The following is a 19,311-nucleotide window of genomic DNA, read 5'->3' as shown; positions in this document are numbered from 1 at the left end:
CGCCTTCCCTGTTTCGCTGTGAGGGCTGTGAAGGAGGAATGGTTCCGTGGGGCACGCAAGTGAATAAAACCCTTTCTGTCTATGGAGAACTACCTGTCCTCCCAAAATGCCATTAGGGTTTGGGAATTCTGGTGTCACTTATTCTAACAGATATAGATGTTAGGCAAAAGGCTATGAACTTAACAAACATTACCTAAATTTTAAACTTTTTAAAAGTTGAGAGACAAATCTTTTTGGGGCCAGGCACGGTGGCTCACACCTGTAATCCCAGCACTTTGAGAGGCCGAGGCAGGTGGATCACCTGAGGTCAGGAGTTCAGTCTGGCCAACATGGTAAAATCCCGTTTCTATTAAAAATACGAAAATTAGCTGGGCATGGTGGCACGCGCCTGTAATCCCAGCTACTCACGAGGCTGAGGCACGAGAATCGCTTGAACCTGGGAGGCAGAGGTTGCAGTGAGCTGAGATGGTGCCACTGCCCTCTAGCCTGGGCAACAGAGTGAGACTGTCTCAAAAAACAAAGAAAAAAAAACTCCTTGGGTCCAGGTCTGGTACTCACACCTGTAATCCCAGTGCTTTGGAAGGCTAAAGCAGAGGATTAGTTGAGGCAAGGAGTTCGAGACCAGGCTGGGCAATATAGCAAGACCTTGTTTCTACAGAATATTTAAAAAGTAGCCAGGCATGGGGGTGCATGCCTGTAGTCCCAGCTACTCTGGAAGTTGAGGCAGGAAGAGTGCTTGAGCCCAGGAGTTTGGGCTGCAGTTAGCTCTAATTGCACCACTGCACTCGAGCCTGGGTGACAGGGCAAGACCTTGTCTCGAAAAAAAAAAAAAAAAAGTCTCCTTGGCTTAGACCACTCTGTGAAACACTAGAGATTCAGAAATAAACAGTGTTCTATCCTCAAGGAATTCACAGCCTGGTAAAGGAGAGAGACATCGGTTGCAGAAATAACAATAATGGCTTTGAAGTGGGCTTTGGTATCTGCATTTCGCAGATGTGGTAGGGATTATCCCAGATATTGTAAACAGCTGCCCAGATGACTTGCTCCTTCCACCTCCCTCCACTCCCCTTCCTCAGCCCCTGCAGTACCTACCTGGTTTGCAAGACTTGTAAACTGAGTTGGGCCTCACTGCTAGGCTCATAGCTGTGAATGACAATATGAATGAATATAAACATGAAATGTCTGCTGCATTAGGAACTTGCTGGAACCCACTCTTGCCTGGCCACCTCTCTCCCTTCCCTTCCATGCAGCAGCAGGCACCTCGGGCTATCCCTGCGGCCTTGAGCTTAGACTTTAGACTCGAGTGCCCATTTACAGTCACGGGGTACAGCCAATCTTGTTTCTAAGGTGTTTCCAAACTCTACTCCCCAACCTCCACTCCTAGGTGTTCCTGGGCTGCAGAGGGGCTCCAGAGAGGCTTCAGGACATTCCACTGACTGTCCCACTGTCACCACTAAGGGTTGAGCCTCCTCGCCAGCAAGGTGCCTAAGCCCCTTGTACCCTGGCTCTGACTTCTTTGCATACTCTGCAATCTTGCTACTAGACCAAGGACCCATTTTCCCCAAGGGCACCTCCTACCTCAAGCCCTTGTGCCTGAGTCTGTCCACGTTCCCTCTGTTTGGACTTCCTTCCTTCCTTCCAGCTCCCTGCAGCACCAGTTCCAGTTCAGTCACTGTGCCTTGAGCAAACTCCCTAACCTGGCTGAGACCTTGGTGCTTTTGTCCCTACAATGAAGGTGGGTCCTGGATGCCCTCAGAGTCTCATTCTTGCTCCTGGATTTTACATAAACCTGTCTGCTGTCACTTTCATGTTTTATAATTCCCCCCTCTTCTTCTTTCAAACATGCCTCAAACTCCCTTCCTCCAGGAAGCCTTCCTTAATCAGCCCCATGAATACTCCCATATGTGCTCAGTTCTCTTGGTAGCAAGTGGGCCTATGCCAGTGCTGGTGCCAAGGGGTCCACAGGGTCCTTAGCTCCCTCATAACCTCCATTGCCTGACAGGCCACCCGAATACCTACAATCTAAGTGAAAAACAGAGCTTAGCATAGAAACAGTGACCACTTCTCACTAAATCCCCCAAGCATTCTCCCAACCCCCAAGACCAGACCTACCCCAAGCCAGACAGTCTAGACATTCTAGTTGTCTATAGTCTACACTCTTTATTTTTTTGGAGATGGAATCTCGCTCTGTCACCCAGGCTGGAGTGCGGTGGCATTTTCTTGGCTCACTGCAACCTGCACCTCCTGGATTGAAGCAATTCTTCTGCCTCGGCCTCCCAAGTAGCTGGGGCTGGGACTTACAGGCACATGCCACCACGCTTGGCTAATTTTTTGTATTTTAGTAGAGACAAGGTTTCACCATGTTGCCCAGGTTGGTCTTGAACTCCTTAGCTCGGGTAATCTGCCCACCTTGGCCTCCCAAAGTGAAAGGCCTACAGGCATGAGCCACCGCACCCAGCTTAGTCTACTCTCTTGTATCTAGGTTTTCAGTGTCTAAGTCTCTTTCTTGGGTTTAAGTTGTAAGCTGCCTGGGATGAAAAGGGCCATGCCTTCTCATTCCTGGCTATGACCTCCCCCAGTGGCTTTGTCAGAGTAATGACACCACTTGGTGACCAAGTAATTTTTTAAATAATTATTTGGGTTTTTCTTTGTTTTTATTTATTTTTTGAGATGGAGTTTCACTCTTGTTGCCTAGGCTGGACTGCAATGGCACAATCTCGGCTCACTGTAACCTCCGCCTCCCAGGTTCAAGCAATTCTCCTGCCTCAGCCTCCCAAGTAGCTGGGATTACAGGTGCGTGTCACCACGCCTGGCTAATTTTGCATTTTTAGTAGAAACGGGGTTTCACCATGTTGGTCAGCCTGGTCTCGAACTCCTAACCTCAAGTAATCCATCTGCCTCAACCTCCCAAAGTGCTGCGATTACAGGCGTGAGCCACCGCGCCTGGCTAATGTTTTTAATAATTATGAAAATGCTTTCACGCCCAGTAGCCCTTGTTGCCTTACCTTCTGTGAGGGAGACAGAGCATGCACGATTTCCCCAATTCAGTGAATGGGGAAACTGAGGCTTTGGGATTTTGAACTCCTTGCACATGGGAGGTTAAGTGGCAACACTTGGCCTCCTACCAGGCACACCCCTGCCCCAACGCTGTGCACCATAGGTCAGTGACTCTGAACTGCTTTGTTTGCCAGCTCAGGTTTTAATCCGTTTCAGCGTCCGGCCAGCCGTGAGCAGTGGCCGCAGGGCTGGCAGGAGAGCCAGAATAAGCAGATTTGGCTTCTAATCTGACTCACCCAACTGGTTCAGACTGCAGCCAAACGGGAGAAATTTGGGTGAGCTCCTCCTCTTCCCCTCCCTCGCTTGCTCTCGCAGTTGTCCTCTAGCACCTCTCTCTACCCCTCCCTCCCCCTCCCCCCACCCCCCCTACTCCCCCAGCTCTGGGAGCGCATGTGGGGGCGGGGTCCTAGGAGGATGTGAGCCCATGGACACGCTGGCGGGATGTTTTTCTCCTCAGCATTGTTCTCCCATGCCCATTGTGTGCGCTGAGAGCAGCACGTCACCAAGTCGCCTGGCAGGCTCTCAGCAGAGCTGGGGAATATTTCCGGAGTGGGCTAACCCATTATGAATGACTGAAACTTTTTAAAAGCTCTGGCATTTCTTTGGATGGCCAGACTGGGAGAGCCAAAGACAAGGAAGGATTTGGAAACTCCTAGCTTTGAGGCTAAAGGTCCCAAGGACCTTGGCAGACCCGTGGTTTCCCAAGAGGGCCTTTCAGACTGGGCCTGCCACCCAGTGAGGGATCTAGGAATGTCACGTGGAGGGGAAATGGCAGGTGGGGCGGTGGATGGAGGGCTCAGCTGGAGGTATGGAGGGAGTCAAAATTGTATTACATTTTGTTTACAACACCTGACCCCAACTTGGGACTTGGGATGGCTCACACCTGAGTATGGGAAAGGACCTAGTCACCTTTGAAAGCTTCACTGAGCTCCCCGCAGAGGAAATGGAAAGTCAGAATTGTTTTGAAGCAGGTCAGTATTTGCCAGTGGGTGAGTAATGCTCAGCGCTCCCAGCTCTTTCCTCGCAGAGAAAATATTCCTCTGTGCATCCCTCTCTTTACCACTAGGCTGGGAGTGCCATGTCTCCGAGGTGCCCAGTGCTTTGCGTACATTTCCTCATTGTTTGATTGGTCTTGTGAGGATCAACTCACAGCAAGACCAATAAGCTTGTGTAGTAACCTATTTCTTTGGATGAAGAAACTGAGTTCCACAGAGGCTGAGATTGCTCCAGACCACGCAGCTACTTTGTGGCAGAGCTGGGACTGGAACCCAGGTCTGTGACACTCCAAAGTCCATGTTATGGGACAGAATTTCTCAAGCATTCAGGTGCATAAGCGATGGCTGGGGTGCCAGCTGAGAGTGCAGATTTCTGGGCGCTGTCCCCTCTTCCTCATCCTAATTCAACAAATCAGAGTTGGGGGCAGGAATCTGCTTTTTTGACAAATAACAGGTGATTCAGAAGCGGTTGGGGCACAGGTTGAGAAACACTGCCTTGGGGCTCTGTTGTTGTTGTTGTTGTTGTTGTTGTTGTTGTTGTTTGAGACAGAGTCTTGCTCTGTCACCCAGGCTGGAGTGTAGTGGCACGATCTTGGCCCACTGCAACCTCCACCTCCCAGGTTCAAGCAGTTCTTCTGCCCCAGCCTCCCAGTTAGCTGGGATTACAGGCGTGTGCTACCACACCTGGCTAATTTTTTTTATTCTCCAATTTAAAGCTTTTAATTAAAAAGTAAACTTCAATGTCAAAAATGCAAACTTGGGAAGGGCAGAAGTATCACACACAAGGCTGTCACTTCACACTTGGAGGGTTGCCCAGCGGCCAGGCAGAGGCGCTCCTCACTTCCCAGACAGGGTGGCGGCCAGAGAGAGGCGCTCCTCACTTCCCAGACGGTGGGCAGCTGGGCAGAGGCACTCCTCACTTCCCAGACAGGGCGGCGGCCAGAAAGAGGCACTCCTCACTTCCCAGACAGTGGGCAGCCAGGCACAGGTGCTCCTCACTTCCCAGATGGTGCGCAGCCGGGCAGAGGCACTCCTCACTTCCCAGACAGGCGGTGGCCAGAGAGAGGTACTCCTCACTTGACACCTGGCTAATTTTTGTATTTTTAGTAGAGATGGGGTTTCACCATGTTGACCAGGCTGGTCTTGAACTCCTGACCTCAGGTGATCCCGCTGCCTCAGCTTCCAAACTGCTAAGATTACAGGTGTGAGCCGCCACGCCCGCCCAGGGCTCTGTTTTATGACTTCAGCCAAAAGAGCAGCAACCTGGTCTGAAAACAGGCGCAGCCTAGGGCCCTGCTGAGCCCTCAAGGGGCGGCCCTCTCCCCTCACTCCGCCTTCACCTATAGAGTGAAACTCAGAAGTAGCCCCATCTCTCAGAAGGCAAAGGACCCATCTTCTGCCTAGAAAATCTCCCACTGCACTTTGTAACATTTTCAACCCCCAAAGAGAAACCTGAACCACACCGGAACATTTACTCATCCCTCAGAGGTTTATGGGCCCCTTGCCATGAGTAAGGGGTTGGGACAGATACCGCTCAGATGGGTGTAAAGCAGCTTTCTCAGAGATGGGTGCATCAGGACCCTCCTGCTTCAGAATTATCTGAGGATCTGCTAAGAATGCAGAGTCCTGGGCCCTACCCCAGACCTCCAAAGTCAGAATCCCTGGGGGATGAACTCTGGGAATCTGCATTTTGAATACTCTCCTCAAGCAATTCTGTAGCAAGTAGACGTTTGAGAAGTGGTTTCTTGAGAGTCTGGGAAGGAAAGGAGCTGGAAACGCTGTAGCTTTGGGTCCTGCGGGTTAAAGACCACAGTAAGACCCCCAAACTACATTTGTCAGCCGGGAATCCCTGGGGTGCAGCTGTGGATTTGTGAAAGGAGAGCTGCACATGGCACGTGGAGGTCTGGGTTTGAATCCTGGCTTTGCTACTCTGTGATTCTGGGCCAGTGACTTAATCTCATGGAGCTCAATTCCTCACATGCCAAATGGGATACTCTAGTCCACCTCCCAGCATCGCCATGAGGACCTAGTGAGCATGCCACAGCTCCGAATGAACAGCGCGGGCTTGTGCTGGAAGGAGCTCATTCTGCATGATGTGGCTCTAGGCAATGCCATCAATGGGCTCCTAATAGCCTCAAGCTGGAGCAGACCCACTTCACTCTGCTGGGGAGCCAAGGCCTGGGGTGGGGTGGCTGCTTAGAGTTCAAAATCAGACTCTGGACTCATGGGGTGGCCCAGGGTACCCAAAGAGGGTCAGGGGTCAGGCTGTGCCTCACAAGACTCTGAAGAGGACAGTATAACCCTGGCAGGATAGCCTCATGGTTAGGGGCATAGGCTGTAGAGCCAGAGGGCTCAAATCCTGGCTAGAGTACTTGCTAGCTGAGCGACCTTGGGCCACTTACTTCACCTCTCTGTGCCTCAGTTTTCTTATGTGTAATATGGAGATATAAAAAACATACCCACTTCCCTGACACAGGGGAAAAGCCCTCAAAATATGTCACACATATTAAGTACTAGGTAAATATTAGCCATTATTGACTATTAATGGAAGGATTTTATGCATGGGGAGTCTTTTAATAGTTGACTTCATAGTTGTCTGTGTCTGTGCAGGGCTGTGTGCCCTCCACGTCCAAGTGTCTCCCTGGCTGCCCTAATCTGGAGATGATGCTGAAAATGGAGCCAGATGTCCAAGTCTTCCAGCTGGGGTTTATCCTCTTGGTAAATCTGCTAGGGTATAAGGATAAGGATGAAAGCAATGGCAGCCAGATTAGGAAGCATCTCTATTAGTATTTCTTAAACCAAGGCTGCTTAAGAGAAAGCACAGATGGACATAAAAGGAATTTGACACCTGCTCTTCTCTCTCTCTGTTTTTTTTTTTTTTTTTTTTTATGGCAGAGCCTCACTCTGTTGCCTAGGCTGGAGTGCAGTAGTGCAATCCCAGCTCACTGCAGCCTTGCATCCCGGATGCAGCCAAGCCATCCTCCCACCCCAGCCTCCTGAGTAGTTACAACTACAGGTGTGCTCCAGCATGCCTGGCTAATTATTTTATTAATTATAGAGACGGGATCTCGATGTATTGCTCAGGCTACTCTCTAACTCCTGGGCTCAAGGAATCCTCCTGCCTCGGCCTCCCACAGTGCTGGGATTACAGGTGTGAGCCACTGCACACGGCCTGCTCTTCTCTTCCATTTCCTTTAGGTTCAGCGAGGCATGGTGGCTCACGCCTATAATCCCAGCACTTTAGGAGGCCAAGGTGGGTGGATCACTTGAGGTCAGTTCAAGGCCAGCCTGGCCAACATGGCGAGTCATGCCATGAATTCAGCCTGGGTGACAGAGAAGTTCCATCTAAAAAAAAAAAAAAAAAAAAAAAAAAAACCAGCCACGGTAGTCATGGGAAGCCAAGGCAGGCAGATCACCTGAGGTCAGAAGTTCAAGACCATCCTGGCCAATATGGTGAAACCCCGTCTCTATAAAAATACAAAAATTAGCTGGGCGTGGTGGCGCATGCCTGTAATCCCAACTATTCCGGAGGCTGCGGCAGGAGAATCCCTTGAAACACGGAGTCAGAAGTTGCAGTGAGCCGATATGGCGCCACTGCACTGTAGCCTGGCGACAGAGCGAGACTCTGTCTCAAAAAACAAACAAACAAACAAAAAAACACAATATTTCCTTTAGGTTCAACTTCCATGTGGACTGGGGGGCAGGGCTTGGGTAAGAGATGGGTGCAGGCAGTCTGTGAATTATGGGATCTTTGCACGCTGAGAAACTGGGAAGGAATGGGATTCTCTGCCAGCTATGCTCTTCTCCATGAATCTGCTAAAAGGCAAGGAACCATCTCAAATCCTCTGAGAGGAAAGGAGATAGATTGGGGTTGGGCCCTGCTTCAGTCACTCCCCTGCTCCTGTCTCCTCCCCTCCTGCCCAATTTTCTTCTGGATGGGTGCAGGCAAGAAGACTTGGAAGGTTCCCAGGAGGAAGTGGAAGTGTCAGGACAAATGTGTTACTTGGGCTCCCAGCCCCAGTTTCTCCAAGATTACTGACGGGATGTGAGAAAAAGCCCTCCTCTTGCCCCTCTACTGAGGCCAACCAGCCGTCCCGAGAGCCCCTTCTCCTCCAGCTAGACCTCTGGGGGTTGGTCGGTACCCATCCTTGGTTTGGAAGATGCAGCTCTGTCTGAAGGATGCTGCTAAGTCGAGGGCCCCCCCAGTGGGGAACAAGCACTGCAGCACGTCTGGCAGAACACCCCGGAAACAGTGATGCACAGAAAGGAGACACCACCGTGAAGAGAGGACTGTGGCCAACTCGGACTCTCGTAACCCAGCCGCCTCACAGAAGGAGGAAGCAACAAGGGCTTGTGGTCATTCAGCTTGCATTTGCTAGCACTCGGCATGCCTCCTGAGTCAAGGCGGGGGCCATCCCAGGCGGCAAAGGGACAAGAAGACAAGGTCCACACCCACCAGGAATCCAGGCCAGTGGGAAACAGTTGGCTACATGGGCACAAAGGAAGGAGCCGCTGATTCTATCTGGAAGGCGGTGACACACGGGCTGCACAGCACAGGCTGGGTCGCATTTCTGCAAGACAGGGGAGAACAACTAAGGGCCCATGTTCAGAAACCACCGATCTTGCTGTGCTGGGGAAGGTTGGGAAATGATAGGGGAGGAGGATGGAAATGCATTGAAGACACTGAGCTTGGTCCTGTGCACCATATGGGGGAGGGCAGCATCCATTATTTTTTTGCTGATTATTAGAATTGATATGCTTATCATAAAAAAATTGAGGGAGAAACAGAACTAGGATAAAGATTAAAATCACTCATATGCCAACTACCTATAAATAACCACTGCTACTTAATATTTTAATGCTTTTGTAAACCAAGAATTTTCTGAGGCAGGTGTCAATTAATTTAGAGTTAATTTTTCCAAGGTTAAGGATGCACGTCCAGAAGACAGGTCTGTGCCTGTCTCCAAGGATGATTCTGAGGGCTTCAATATTTAAAGAAGAAAGGGTGGATATTGGTGAAAGAGGAAGAAATTTTTAAACGGCATGGGTAGATAAGAGGCCAATGGTTGCATTCTTTTGAGTCTTTGATCAGCCCTTCACATGTGAGAGGTGGGTAGAGGACTAGCACCTATGCGTTCATCTAGCTCAGTGAATCTGCATTTTACATAAGATAAAATAAACATAGGGGCCAGCATGGTGGCTCAAGCCTGTAATCCTAGCACTTTGGGAGGCCAAGGCAGGTGGATCAGTTGAGCTCAGGAGTTCGAGACCAGCCTGGGCAACATGGCAAAACCTAATTTCTACAAAATATACAAAAATGAGCTGGGCATAATGGCACATGCCTGTGGTCCCAGCTACTTGGGAGGCTGAGGTGGGAGGATCACCTGAGCCCAGGGAGGTAGAAGCTGCAGTGAGCTGTCATCACGCCACCACGCCCTCTCTATAATCTTTTGCTTTATTTATAAACAGTGCTGCAATAAATAACTTGGTACATATGTCATGTTTTACATGTACAACTCTGTATGCAGGATAACTTCCTGGAAGTGAAATTTCAGGTGAAAGGGCAGGTGCAGTTATAATTTTGGTGGATATCGCCAAATAGCTCTCCATAGAAGTGGTGTTAATTGCTTTAAAATGTCGTTCTTTTGCTGTAAATGAGGGACATAAGAAAGTCTGAATTTAGAGCCGGTAAGGCTGGATTAGGGGAGGGTCGGCAGGGACCAGCGAGGAGGCTGCTACAATCGTACAGGAGAAACCTCCTGGAACTGAACTATGGGCCAGAACCACTGGACTGAGGCAGTAGAAGAAGCTGGAGCCCTGAATTCAAGGAACATGCCAGACTTAGAACTGACAGGACACAGACATAATTGGCATTTGGAGGTGAGGAAGCAAAGGTCTCTGACAGGGATGAGTGGGAAGCTGCATCTGAAGTCAGAAACAAAAGCAGCCCAACAAGCTGGGCGTGGTGGCTCATGCCTGTAATCCCAGCACTTTGGGTGGCTAAGGCAGGAGGATCGCTTGGGCCTAGGAGTTCAAGACCAGCCTGGGCAAAAAAGGCGATACTCCGTCTCTATAAAAAATACAAAATTTAGCCAGGTGTGGTGGTGCGGTGCCTGTGATCCCAGCCACACAGGAGACTGAGGCTGGAGGATTGCCTGAGCCAGGGAGGTTGAGGGTGTAGTAAGCAGTGGTCACACCACTGCACCCCAGGCCAGGCAACAAAGCAAAATACCAGCTCAAAAAAAAAAAAAAAAAAAAGAGCCCAACAGAGAAGGAAGGAGCCTCTCAGATATCAGGAGCCTCTGTTTCACAGAGGGAGAGATATTCATTATGATGATGAAACTCTCAATTTGTTTCATTCTCCTATGTTAGGAGAATGACTATTCTGAAAAAGATAAAACAGTATTAAGAGAGAATTGAAAATTTCCATTCATGGGCCAGGCACAGTGGCTCACGCCTGCAATCCCAGCACTTTGGGAGGCCAAGGCAGGTGGGTCACTTGAGGTCAGGGGTTCGAGACCAGCTTGGCCAACATGGCAAAACACCGTCTCTACAAAAAAAAAAAATACAAAAAATTAGCCAGGTGTGGTGGTGCATGCCTGTTAATCCCAGCTACTTGAGAGGCTGAGGCAGGAGAATCGCTTGAACCCAGAAGGCAGAGGTTGCAATGAGCCAAGATCGCACCACTGCATTCCAGCCTGGGCAACAGAGTGAGACTCTCCAAAAAAAGAAAGAAAAAAAGAAATGAAATGAAATGAAATCTGCCAGCTGACCAGGCTGGCTCACTGATGACAAAGATCATCAGACATTTGAAAAGTGACCTTAGCATAAAAAGAGACAAGGATAAATGGTGGTGGTGGTCAGGGCAGTGCTCCATAAGAAAGAGAAGTAATTTAGGAAACAGAAGACAAAAGAACATTTTCAATATTTTAGGCATTCTCAGATAGATTGGAGAGGTGTTACATTCTAAACAAGGACAGGGTGCTATGAAAAGGAGTAATCAGAGAATAAGTGTGAACTACTGGAAATTAAAGATAGGATCACAGAAATAAAGTCATTAGAAGGTGTTGGAAGGTAAGAGAATTAGTTTTATATCTAAATGATAGTATATCTAGATCCTAAAAATTTCCTTAGAGGTAAAAAAAGAAAGAAAGGTTACCTAAAAATTTCCTTAGAGGTAACAAAAGAAAGAAAAAAGAAAGAGTACCTCTAAAAATACAGGCATCAGAGGCTGGATGTGGCAGCTGACACCTTTAATCCCAGCACTTTGGGAGGCCAAGGCGGGTGTATCATCTGAGGTCAGGAGTTCGAGACCAGCCTGACCAACATGGAGAAACCCCATCTCTACTAAAAATACAGAATTATCCGAGCACGGTGGCACATGCCTGTAGTCCCAGCTACTCAGGAGGCTGAGGCAGGAGAATCGCTTGAACCTGGGAGGCGGACATTGCAGTGAATTGAGATCTCACCATTGCACTCCAGTCTGGGCAACAAGAGCAAAACTCCGTCTCAAAAAAAAAAAAAATTTATATGTATATATTATATGTATATATATTTATATGTGTGTATATATATATATTTGCACATATATATATATGCGCATCAGACTGGCCTCAAAATTCTCACCAGCAAAGGCTAGAACTATGCTTTCAATATTCAATGACCAAAGCAATTTTCAACCAAGAATTCTATATCTGTCCAAATTACCATTCAAGTGTAAGGGTGGAGCAATGATACTTTCAGACATGAGGGGCTCAGAAAACCTACATACCACACACTCCTTGAGAAATTAAAGATGTGATGCAGCAAAATGAGAGCATAAACAAAGAAGACACAAGTAGAAGAAAGGAAGAGAAGGAGGGAGGGAGAGAGGGCTGCCAGGCCCAGGGCATCAGTGAAAGGAAGAAGCCTCAGGCCAACACCTATGTGGCAGAAGGGCAGAGGGCTCTGTGTAACAGGTCCTGAGAAATAAGGCACCTCTACTCATTTGCTGGAGAGGCGGGAGCAGACTTGAGGAAATGACAAGGGCATTATTAAAGAATAAGCCTGGCATGGTGGCACATGTCTGTAATCCCAGCTACTTAGATGGCTTGAGTCCAGCCTGGGTGACACGGTGAGACCCTAAGAAAGAGAGAGACAGAGAGAGAGAAAAAAGAGAAGGGAAACGAGAAGAAAGAAGAAAGACAACTCGAAACTCTTATGAAAAACTAGAAGAAATAAAAGAAAGAAAATTCATCATAGGACATTGTGTCGCTCTGTAATAAACAATATTTACATTGTCACAAAATGTAAACACTATTTATTGGACTTAAACATTTAGAAACCTATGAGCAAAGCACAGAAGATTAGAACATAATCTAATGAGAAAATTAGAACATAAATGTTGTCAACATTGAACATTTAAAGTAAATGTGCCAGGCGCAGTGGCTCATTCCTGTAATCCCAGCACTTTGGGAGGCCTAGATGGGTGGATCGCTTGAGGTTAGGAGTTCGAGACCAGCCTGGCCAACATGGCCAAACCCTATCTCTACTAAAAATACAAAAATTACCTGGGCATGATCGTGCACGCTTGTAATCCCAGCTTGCTGGGAGGCTAAGGCAGAAGGATCACTTGAACCCAGGAGGCGGAGGTTGCAGTGAGCCAAGACCATGCCACAGCACTCCAGCCTGGGTGACAGAGCAAGACTCTGTTTCAAGAAAAAAAAAAAAAAAGTAAATGTTCAGAAGACAGAAGTTGGGAAGGGCAGTCTAAAGGGAAAGGTAGGAGTGATGATGATATCTTTATCCTATAAACAGTGAGTCAAAACTACTATCAACAGCTAGTGGGATGAAAAATAAAGATGTAGTCACTTAAAGCAACAGAGGTAATTGACAGATTTATTTTTATTTTATTTAGAGGAATTAAATAAGAACAGTTATATAACTATACTGACAGTTGGGGGGAGAGGGTTGTTTGGATTAGATATGTGAACTAAATCCTCATTTTTGATAAATCATTATTATTATTATTATCATTGTTTTGTGTGTGTGAGACAGGGTCTGGCTTTGTCACCCAGGCTGCAATCTCCACCTCCCGGGTCCAAGCGATTCTCCTGTCTCAGCCTCCCAAGTAGCTGGGATTACAGGCACGTGCCATCACACCCAGCTAATTTTTTGTATTTTTAGTAGAGACAGGGTTTCACCATGTTGCTCTGGCTGGTCTCAAACTCCTGAGCTCAAGCAATCTGCCTGCCTCACCCTCCCAAAGTGCTAGGATTACAGGCGTGAGCCACCGTGCCCCGCCTCATTTTTGATAGTTATAAATTAATAGATGATGTTTAAACTTGAAAAACCAAGGAACAGTGGCATTAGCATATTATTTAGAGATATGGAAGTTACTCCCAGAATAAAGAGCTAAAAGAGTTAGAAGCAGTTGCCTCTGGGGAGCAAGACTAGAGGTGGGAGGGATGAGGTAGGGGACTGTAAGCTCTTCTGTTCTAGTTTATTTTTAACCATGTACATGAATTACTTTGATACAAAACATTTTAAGTGTGTCACGAGACAGATGAGAAGGTGGAGGGCAGAGCTTTTGTGGCTGTAGATGAGTTCTGGGGGCCCGATTCAGGTGAAACACCAGAGTCATGAAATCCCTTGCAGGTAGGACTGAAAAACAACCTAGATACTTGAGGACACTGGAGATGGGAAAATTTTCTGATTTTTACAAGGAGACAGAAGGTATTTCTGGAAACTATAGACCAAACGGCTCAATATAGAATCCTGGCAACATTCTAGCACAGATTATTAAACAGATGGCTTGGGAGTGCTTTGTGACTTTTTATTTATTTATTTATATGCAACCTCATTCCAAAAAGAGGAATCTGTAGTGACTTACAGAGATACATACTATACTGTAAGATAAAAACATTTCTTTAAATGAGGAAAGGGTCTCAAAAAGTTAAACACAGAGTTACTATCTGACACAGCAAACCACCCCTCTAGTATGTACCCAAGAGAACTAAAGCATATTCACATAAAAACTTGTGTATGAATATTCTCAGCAGCATAATTCATAATAGCCAAAAAGTAGAAACCCAAATGTCCAACAGCTGATGAATGTATAAACAAAATGTGGTATGTCCATACAATAGAATACTATTCAGCCATAAAAAAGGAATAAAGTACCGATACCATGGATGAACCTTGAAAACATTATGCTAAGCACAGGAAACCAGACACAGAAAGCCACATATTGTATGATTCCATTTATATGAACTATCTGGATATGAAATATCTAGAACAGGCAAATCCACAAAAACAGAAAGTAAGTCGAGGGGAAGAGAGAATGAGAATTGACTGCTAATGGGTATGGAGTTTCTTTTTGGGGTGATGGAAATGGTCTAGAATTAGTAGTGATGGTCACACAATCTTGTAAATACACTAAAAACCACTGGATTGTACACTTTAAAAGGGTGAATATTATGATATGTGAATTATCTCAATTAAAAAGCTTTATTATAGAAAAAGTTAAGGAAAGAAGGGTGTATTCGTACATTCTCACACTGATATAAGGACATACCTGAGACTGGGTAATTTATAAAGAAAAGAGGTTTAATTGACCCACAGTTCTGTGGGCTATACAGGCTTCTGCTTCTGGGGAGGCCTCAGAAAACTTACAATCATGGTGGAAGGCGAAGGGGAAGCAGGCACATCTTTGTATGGCCAGTAGGAAAAACAGAGCAAAGGAGGAGGTGCTACACACTTTCAAACAACCAGATCTCATAAAAACTCATTATTGAGAGAACAGCAAGGGGGATGTCTGCCCCCATAATCCAATCACCTCCCACCAGGCCCCTCCTCCAACACTGAGAATTATAATTTGACATGAGATTTGGGTAGGGACACAGACCCAAACCATATCAGAGGGTGAAGAGAAAAAGACAAAATATAAAGCGGAACCAAGTCAATATGTAACACATACACCACAAAATTCTTTACAGGTGATAAAGATGGACCATGGCTTTGATCTTGAGCTTTGCAGCAGCTACTACAAACCTGGAAAACAGTGTTAATTAAATGATTCCTGGAATCCGTAAGACAAACATGAACTGGTTGCTCAGGAGGATCATGGGCTTTTTTTGGTGCTGATGCCCAATAGGCGTCTCTCTGGTGTGTCTTCATAAAGAGGATCCATTGACAACAACATCTCCCCATATCTCCGGTGACAAGAGTCACACAGTTATATCCTAGGGTCAGTCAGATTGGACACAAAGCCCAAGTATAATTCAATAAAGGCACTTTAGTGCAAGGCCTAAATGGTACAGGATATGCAGGCAGTTCTTCAGTGGTAAAATGTGGATTTTCTGGAGCAGGGGTTTCCAACCCTAGCTGCAAATTAGAAAGCCCTGGGAACTTTTGCAAAATACCAACACAGGACTCCACCAACCAGAGATTGTGATTTTTTCTATGTTTCCAGGGGATTTTAATATATAGCCAAATCTGAGAACTGATGAGATCGATACATTGTACATTTTTCATGAAATCCTCTATAAATACTATTTCTTGCCTCAGGGTTTCATCAACTCAAGGTTATAATACTTAAACACATTTTTGTGTAGCTAATATTTTCTGAATGCCAGCTATGTACCAGGCAGGTGCTGTGCTCTAAGATATGAGGATAATTGTGTGACCCAATCTCTATCCTCAAGGAGCTGATCCAGTATTGATTCGGGTTACAGACACCTCAGCTGCTTGTCACAAAGGAAGGTGGTGAGGGGATGCAGAGAACACAAGGCAGGCACTCAGGGCAGCTCTGGGTGGGCGGAGCACTCCCAGCAGAATGAACAACTTAGCTGAGTCCCAAAGGAAAGATTAATTAGGGAAAAGTGGGGTGGGAGAGTGGTACATTGTGGTCAATATTTTTCTCAATAATTGGATGACTATTAATAACCATTCTATATGAATATGAGGTGCCATGCTTACTCAAGAACAGCTGGAGGAATAGCCCCTTGCTACATGACTGAATGGGGGACCAAAGTGCACTGGTGGGCAAGAGGAACTCAAACCAAGATTAATTGACACTCTGGATCAGGGGAAGGCAACTAAGAAGCATGAGCAGTGCTGCCCTGAGTGTTCTACCAGAGGCTTCGCATGTGTTATCATGTAATCCTCCATCGACATTTTACAGTTGAAGAAAATCAGCCTTATAATGTCAAGGTAGCTGCCTTGAGTTGGCACAGCCAAGTGTATAGCCAGAACTGAAGTCTAAGCCTGTCTCACTCCAAGGTCCAGGTTCTTTCTGTTATTCTCCACATGTATCAAGTCCTGTATCAATTATTTAGATGCAAAGAGTCAGCTGCTCATAGACAAGATACGAAGACTTGATTCAATTGCATTTTCTGTGGGGGAAAATGTTAACAGCTATCAGCTTATGCACTAGTCTTAGATGTGTGTATTGGAGTTGAATGTGAGAGGCAGATATTCTCATGGGAAGGATCCAGACTTTGGAGTCAGGCAATGCAGGCTCAAAACTCAGCTTTGCTACTTATGCTGTGTGACTTTAGGCAAGTTACTCTGCCTTCCTGAGCCTCAGTTTTCTTATCCATAAAATAGGGATAATAATGCCTACCTCACAGGACCATTGTGAAGATTAAAGTTAATGTATATGCATGGAACATTTTCCAAGATAGAGCATATGTTAGGCCACAAAATAAATCCCAACAAATATTAAAAAATCAGGCTGGCTAGGCTGGGCATGGTGGTTCACACCTGTAATTCCAGCACTTTGGGAGGCCAAGGCGGGTGGATCACTTGAGGTCTGGAGTTCAGACCAGCCTGGCCAACATGGTGAAACCCCATCTGTACTAAAAATACAAAAATTAGCCAGGCGTGGTGGTGCACATATGTAATCCCAGCTACTCAGGAGGCTGAGGTAGAAGAATCGCTTGAACCTGGGAGACAGAGGTTGCAGTGAGCCAAGATCGTGCCACTGCACTCTAGCCTGGGCAACAGAGACAGACTCCATCTAAAAAAAAAAAAAAAAAAAAATTAGGCTGGCTATGGTGGCTCATGTCTGTAATCCCAACACTTCGGGGGGCAGGAGGATTGCCTAAGCCCAGGAGCTCGAGACCAGCCTGGGCAACATAGAGTGAGACCCCATCTTTATGAAAAAAAAAAAAAATCAAAACCATACCTAGTATTTTGTCAAACTACAATGGACTAAAACTAGAAATCAATAACAAAAGGACCCCTGGAAACTATACAAATACATGGAAATTAAATAATACATACCTGAACAAGTGGGTCAATGAAGAAATTAAAAAGGAAATTAAAAAATGTCTTGAAACATGAAAATGGAAACACAACATACCAATACCCACAGGATACAGTAAAAGCAATACTAGGAGAGATGTTTATAGCAATAAATACTTATATCTAAAAAGTAGAAAGATTTCAAATAAACAACCTCATGGAACCAGAAAAGCAAAAACAAATCGAACCCAAAATTAGTAGAAGCAAAGAAATAATAAAGATCAGGGGAGAACTAAACAAAATAGAGACTAAAAATAGTACCAAAAGATGAAAAAAGTGAAAACTTGTTTTTTCTAAAAATAAACAAAATTGACAAATCATCAGCTAGACTAAGAAAAAGAGAACACCCAAACAAATCAGAAGCTAGGCACGGTGGCACATACCTAGAGTTCCAGCAACTTTGTAGGCTGAGACAGGAAAATCGCTTGAGGCCAGGAGTTTGAGGCTACAGTGTGTGATGATCGTGCCTGTGAATAGCCACTGCACACCAGCCTGGGCAACAAAACGAGCCTCCATCTCTTAAAAAAAAAATCAGAAATGAAAAGGGAGACATAATTGACACCACAGAAATACAAAGAATCATTAGCAACTATTATGAACATCTATATGCCAACAAATTGGAAAACCTAGAGGAAATAGATAAGTTCCTGAATATATATAACTTACCAAGATTGGGCCAAAAAGAAAACCTGAAGAGACCAATAATAGGTAACAAGATTGCATCAATCATGCCACTGCATTCAAGCCTGGGTTACAGAGCCAGACCCTGTCAAAAGAGGAGAGGAGAGGAGAGAAGGGAAGAGGGGAGGGGAGAGGAGGGGAGGGGAGTCTAACACCAATTATTCTCAAATTATTCCAAAATAATTAAAGGGGAAGAAATTCTTCCAAACTCATTCTACGAGGACAGCATTTGATACCTGATATCAAAAAACAGACAAGGACAAAACAGAAAAAGACAACTACAGGCCAATATTTCTGATGAACATAGATGCAAAAATCCTCAACAAAATATTAGCAAACAGAATCCAACAGCACATCATAAAGGTAATAATACACCATGATCATGTGAGATTTATTCCAGGAATGCAAGAATGGTTCAACATTTGCAATTCAATAAACATGATACATCACTTCAACAGAATAAAGGACAAAAACCATATGATCATCTCAATAGGTGCAGAAACAGGATTTAATAAAACTCTACATATTTTCATGATAAAAACTCTCAACAAATTAGGTTTAGAAGAAACATACCTCAATACAATAAAGGCCATATATGACAAACCCACAGCTCACATCATACTGAATGAAGAAAAGCTGACACCCTTTCCTCTAAGAACTAGAACAACATAAAGATGCCTACCCTCATCATTCTTATTCAACTAGTACTGGAAGTCCTAGCCAGAGCAGTTAGGCAAGAGAAAGGAACAAAGGGTATCCAAATTGAAAAACAGGAGTCAAATTGTCCCTTTGCAGACAACAAGATTTTACATATAGAAAAATCTAAAAGATTACACACACACACACACACACACACACACACACACACACACAAACCTCTTGGAACTGATAGACAAATTGAGTAAAGTTGCAGATACAAAATCGACATACAAAAATCAGTAGCATTTCTATATGCCAATAATGAACTAGCTGAAAAAGAAATCAAGAAAGCAATCTCACTTATATTAGCTACAATAAAATAAAATACCTAGAAATAAATTTAACCAAGGAGGTGAAAGATCTCTACAATGAAAACTATAAAACTGCTGAAAGAAATTAGAGATACAAAAAAAGAAGCCATCTTATGCTCATGGATTAGAAGAATTAATATTGTAAAATGAACATACTACCCAAAGCAATCTACACACCCAATACAATCTGTGTCAAAATACCAATGACATTCTTAACTGAAATAGAAAAACAATCCTAAAATTCATATGGAACCACAAAAGACCCTGAATAGCCAAAGCAA

The 19,311-nt window shown here is 45.4% G+C and overlaps 1 protein-coding gene and 1 long non-coding RNA gene across 2 annotated transcripts in view; one reads left to right on the top strand and one right to left on the bottom strand.

Moving 5' to 3' along the window:
* The window catches only part of RHEX (regulator of hemoglobinization and erythroid cell expansion), a 919,952-nt gene that overhangs the window by 400,385 nt on the left and 500,256 nt on the right, over positions 1–19,311 (top strand). The window lies entirely within an intron of this gene.
* LOC131381766 (uncharacterized) lies at positions 10,784–18,105 on the bottom strand. The gene is made up of 3 exons (XR_009210692.1): positions 18,006–18,105; positions 17,723–17,857; positions 10,784–17,052 (listed from the first exon to the last, which is right to left on the bottom strand). It is a non-coding gene; the product is annotated as an uncharacterized LOC131381766 (long non-coding RNA).

This window comes from Hylobates moloch, unplaced genomic scaffold, assembly GCF_009828535.3.
Source record: "Hylobates moloch isolate HMO894 unplaced genomic scaffold, HMol_V3 SCAFFOLD_18, whole genome shotgun sequence".
NCBI lineage: Eukaryota > Metazoa > Chordata > Mammalia > Primates > Hylobatidae > Hylobates > Hylobates moloch.
The sequence above is the reverse complement of the archived record's forward strand: the minus strand, read 5'-3'. Positions and strand labels throughout refer to the sequence as shown.